Raw genomic sequence first — 6075 nt, 5'->3', positions numbered from 1 at the left:
ACTGAGGGGAGACCTCATTACAATGTAGAAATACCTGAACGGACAGTACAACGATCTCTCCAAAGATCTTTTTATACCTAGGCCTGTGACCAGGACAAGGGGGCATCCACTACGCCTAGAGGAGAGGAGGTTCTACCATCACCATAGAAAGGGGCATCCTCTACACCTAGAGGAGAGGAGGTTCTACCATCACCATAGACAGGGGGCATCCTCTACACCTAGAGGAGAGGAGGTTCTACCATCACCATAGACAGGGGGCATCCTGTACACCTAGAGGAGAGGAGGTTCTACCATCACCATAGACAGGGGGCATCCTCTACACCTAGAGGAGAGGAGGTTCTACCATCACCATAGACAGGGGCATCCTCTACACCTAGAGGAGAGGAGGTTCTACCATCACCATAGACAGGGGGCATCCTCTACACCTAGAGGAGAGGCTGTTCTACCATCACCATAGACAGGGGGCATCCTCTACGCCTAGATGAGAGGAGGTTCTACCATCACCATAGACAGGGAGCATCCTCTACACCTAGAGGAGAGGAGATTCTACCATCACCATAGACAGGGGACATCTTCTACACCTAGAGAAGAGGAGGTTCTACCATCACCATAGACAGGGGGCATCCTCTACAGCTAGAGGAGAGGAGATTTTACCATCACCATAGACAAAGGTTCTTTACTGTAAGAGCAGTGAGACTATGGAACTCTCTGCCGCAGGAGGTTGTTATGGCGGACTATATGTACATGGGTTATGGGGATAAAACATTTATTTAATTCTTAAAGGATGGCCTTGCGTCTTTTTCCAGCCTTATATACTATGATACTATGAATAAGTGGAGGCTGCTGGACACTATATTAATAAGTGGAGGCTACTGAATACTATATAAATGAGGTGAAGCTTGCTAGATGCTATAATAAGTAGAAGCTGCTAGACACTATATTAATGAGAGGAGGCTGCTGGACACTATATTAATAAGTGGAGGCTGCTGGACACTATATTAATGAGGGAGGTTGCTGGACACTATATTAATGAGGGTAGGTTGCTGGACACTATATTAATGAGGATAGGCTGCTGGACACTATATTAATAAGTGGAGGTTGCTGGACACTATATTAATGAGGGTAGGTTGCTGGACACCATATTAATGAGGGAGGCTTCTAGACACTATATTAATAAGTGGAGAGTGCTGGAAACTATATTATTGAGAGTAGGCTGCTGGACGCTCTATTAAAGAAGGGAGGCTGCTGGACACTATATTAATAAGTGGAGGCTTCTGGACACCATAATAATGAGGGAGGCTGCTGGACACTATATTAATAAGTGGAGGTTGCTGGAAACTATATTAATGAGGGTAGGCTGCTGGACCCTATATTAATGAGGCAGGCTGCTGGATACTATATTAATAAGTGGAGGTTGCTGGAAACTATATTAATGAGGGTAGGCTGCTGGACACTATATTAATGAGGGAGGCTGCTGGGCACTATATTAATGAGGGAGGCTGCTGGACGCTATATTAAAGAAGGGAGGCTGCTGGACACTATATTAATAAGTGGAGTTGGCTGGAAACTATTTTAATGAGGATAGGCTGCTGGACACTATATTAATAAGTGGAGGCTGCTGGACACAATATTTAATGAGGGTAGGTTGCTGGACACTATATTAATAAGTGGAGGCTGCTGGACACTATATTTAATGAGGATAGGCTGCTGGACACTATATTAATAAGTGGAGGCTGCTGGACACTATATTTAATGAGGGTAGGTTGCTGGACACTATATTAATAAGTGGAGACTGCTGGACACTATATTTAATGAGGGTAGGCTGCTACACAATATATTAATAACTGGAGGCTGCTGGACACTATATTAATAAAAAGAAGGCTTCTGGACCTTTTATTAATAAGGGGAGGCTGCCGGACAGTATATATATATATATATATATATATATATATATATGGTACATGAGTATGGTGCTGTGTGTATATTTAAGTGTAGTATTATACAGTATGGAAGGTGGCAGTGTGGGTTTATATATGGGGCCCTGATGCAAATTTCATCCCGGGGCCCAGTGGGGTCTAGTTATACGATTGGTCTATGCTGTGAATAGATCCACCAGCTAGTTTATATTTTTGGTGGTCCATTGTATGTACATTAAACAAGCCACTAGCGCCCCCTGTTGTTCATGTGTATACAGGTAACAAGTCCGAACAAGTCGATTTTCCTCCTATTTAAGGGACATCCATTCCAGCCTCTTCTTCCAGCATCGTTCTGGCAAGAACCCAACAAGGAAAAGTTTCTAGAACTGAGTAAAAGATTCTTTAATATTGTCAAAAATGAGTGTCACGTGCCCCGGCAATGACAAAAAAATCCCTGTTGCTATGACAACTATAGCGCACAATTTATCAGCAAACACACCAAATATCCCATGTCCCATAACCATGGCAACACCTGGACTTTTTTCTTTTCGTTACAATTAATTTTTTTTTTTTTTTTTGCAAAATCAAGAACAACTTCAAGATTTTATTGAGATTCTCTACACTTGACTCTTGCGTCCTTGGTTCCGTGACTGTGTTAATCTTCTTATATTAGCTATCTATGGCCACCTTCCTTCTAAAATCAATGTTTAAAATTATGTTAATGAGGCCATGGATAACAAATATAAGAAGATTAGCAGTCACAGTGCCTGGATCTATGAGTTAGAGGTCTATCATGCTTGATTTTGATGGTAGATTTCCCTTAAAGGGGTATTCCTAAGAAGACAGGATTCTTAAAAATACTCAGGATAACAAATAACACATTCTCTAATTCACTGTTACTTAAAAAAAAATCACAGCAGTTCACAGATATAATTCCAACTTGTTTCTATCAGTCCTGGTGTTTACAATTTTGGTTGTCCCTGGATACGACCGTAAATCTTCTGACTATGGTCGGATTCTTCTCATGAATAGCTTCTCTTATCTGCACACTGCAGTGCTCTCTGCCCCGCCCCCTGCATTACAAGACCAGCTCAGACACAGGCAATTCCTTCCAGCAAGCAGCAGTGTGCAGAGACTTACTCTACAAGCTACAGACAGATAATGTCTTTATAGCAGTGCTGAAAGTGTGTTTTATTGATTAGGTGAATTAGCAGAAATGAGAGTGTGTTATATTGATAAAGTGAGGGAGCAAAGCTGGGAGTGTCATTGGCTTATCCATCTCATTGATCGCATCATCTCTCGTCTGTCTCACCTCTTCCTATGTGTCGGGTACTAGTAGAATGTTCAGAAGCTAAATAAAAGTGTAGATAAACCCTGTACCCTGATAATCGAAGCACATTGTCAGCACAAAGCATCACATAGCACAAAGGGACCATGAAGTGTCTGGAATCTTACACTGACCATCACTGAGTGATAGGAGCTAAAACTGCAATAAAACTGAGTAACATTGTAAAGTTAGGGGTTAAAAATGATCTTTATTGTGTATGCATACATTAACATTTTAGAAATTTCTTTCATGGGCAAAACCCCTTAAGCATTTAGTATCATGATATTAAAATGTGGTATCACTTTAGCCATATGTGGCGCTATTGTGCATTTCTATATATCATCCTTTCCATTGCATAGAAAAAGTCAGAGCCATACATCAGACTGATGAAGGAGCTTGATGTATTTCCAGATTCAGATTCTAGATTCACATAGCTTTCTATAGAAGCAATGTACACAGCACCACTGCAAAGTAATACTCACTGGAAATCAATTTATTGGGGGTCATTTACTAAGGGCCCGAATCGCGTGTTTACGGCGGTTTACCCGAATTTTTCGTATTAGCGCCGATTTTCCCCTGTATTGCCCCGGGATTTTGGCGCACGCGATCGGATTGTGGTGCATCGGCGCCGCCATTTGGGGGGAAATTGGGGGGCGTGGCCGAGCGAAAATCTGACGGTTTCGGAAAACCGCAGCATTTAAAAAAAAAAAACAAAAACTGTTGCGGGACTCGCGCTTACCTTCACCAGGAATAGGCCGGTGAATTTCAGGGCATTCCGGCGGGCCTCGGGGAACTTCAGCACAGCAGCGCCACCTGGTGTACGTCGGAGGAACTGCCTTAGTGAATTGCCGGAAGACCCGAATCCACCGCAGAGAACGCACTGCTGGATCGCGAATGGGCCGGGTAAGTAAATCTGCCCCAATGAGTTCGATAGGTTTCCAAAATGATATAATGGAGCAGCTTCTGCCTCTCTCACAGCAGCAAATCCCAGCAGTCCTTATTTATGTTTATGAAAGGCAACTGTTTGGCTCTTTGTAACATTGTTGCTGATTGGTGTTTCCTGGGATTTCCTGCTGTGAGAGAGGCAGAAGCTGCTACTTTTTATTATTTTGGATGCAGAGCAGTAAATATATTGAGTGTGGAATATATTTTTGTCTAAGACATAAAACTTTCCTCCTGCTAATGATTTATGAAGGACACGGCACGGATTTAATCACAATAATGTAGTTTCCCTTTTTCTTTCAAATTTAAAAAAACCGAACGCTTGATATTCTCCACCTTGAAACTTGTATCCATCATTCCCTGAGAACAGTCCGGTGCCATAAATATTACAGCTCATCCCACATCTAATGGGAAGTCGATTTCACAGATAAATAGTCTCCGGGATCTCAGTGAGCGATCGCCCGGCACATATTGACCAAAGCTTCCTAATTGGTTAATACATTCACATTCAGAAAATAAGATACAGTGACAGCTCCCAGATACTTGTATTCATGTCTCTCCTTATAGGTAGTGCACGGGGTGTATTGTGCGGAGACAAGTATTGATGGGAGCAACTACAGCACCCAAAAGGCTTCCCAAGGGCCAAGAATTACATTGTAACCTGCGCAATTATAGCTCAACATTCACTCACCTCAAATTAGTTTGGTATGTCGGTTTCTACTGCATTCTGCATGTCTGAAAGATTGTTGTTGTTTTTTTTTTTTAATTTTATTATATTCAATGGGGTGGCACGGTGGCTCAGCGGTTAGCATTTCAGCCTTGTAGTACGGTGGCTTAGTGGTGAGCATTACAGCCTTGTAGTACGGTGGATCAGTGGTGAGCATTATAGCCCTGTAGTACGGTGGCTTAGTGGTTAGCATTACAGCCCTGTAGTACGGTGGCTTAGTGGTTATCATTACAGCCTTGTAGTACGGTGGCTTAGTGGTGAGCATTATAGCCCTGTAGTACGGTGGCTTAGTGGTTAGCATTACAGCCTTGTAGTACGGTGGCTTAGTGGTTATCATTACATCCTTGTAGTACGGTGGCTTAGTGGTTATCATTACAGCCTTGTAGTACGGTGGCTAAGTGGTTAGCATTACAGCCTTGCTGCACTAGGGACCTGGGTTCAACACCTGTGGAAAATTTGTATGTTCTCTTCGTGTTTGCGTGGGTTTCCTCCGGGTCCTCCGATTTCCTCCAAAACATACTGGTAGGTTGATTAGATTGTGAACCCCATTGGGGACAGGGAGCGATTTGGCAAGTTCTGTGAAATCTGTGTGCACTACATAAATAAAGAATTATTATTCAATAATTTTACAATCATAACATACATATCATATCCCTTGTAAGTAATAGATACACTAGTATAAGTTTCTGGATGAGTGAAAAAACAGAAAAACTGTGTGTTGCAGATTCCGTACTTTGTGGTACGGAAGCTTATCTCTTATCTCCGTCCGGCCAAGGTGGCACCGTAGGCGCCGGGATATGGTGACGGATGGGAGTGCTCTACGAGCACAGCTTCAGAACAAACAGGGGCAAGGATCGGATAGACCGGTGCGTGGGACATCAGGGTCGACGGAGGAGGTGAGTACAAGTTTATTTTTTTAAAAAGCCCTCCCCAACCCGACTCCTCATTTTTTGGAACTCTCGGACAACTCCTTTAAAGGTCCATTCCGTTTACCAACTTTGTGTGTTTCAAGCTAAACCACGATGATCCTTGATTAGCTGAGGCACCTTACCCAGAGGAAGGTGCCTGAGCAATAAGGGCTCGGAGCTTGCTTCATCCTGCAATAGTATCTTTCTAGTTGCGGCTGTGGGCAGAGGTGAGCCTGTATGTTTGGGAACCTGTAT

Source organism: Engystomops pustulosus, chromosome 11 (assembly GCF_040894005.1).
Source record: "Engystomops pustulosus chromosome 11, aEngPut4.maternal, whole genome shotgun sequence".
Taxonomy (NCBI): domain Eukaryota; kingdom Metazoa; phylum Chordata; class Amphibia; order Anura; family Leptodactylidae; genus Engystomops; species Engystomops pustulosus.
Note: the sequence above shows the minus strand (reverse complement) of the source record.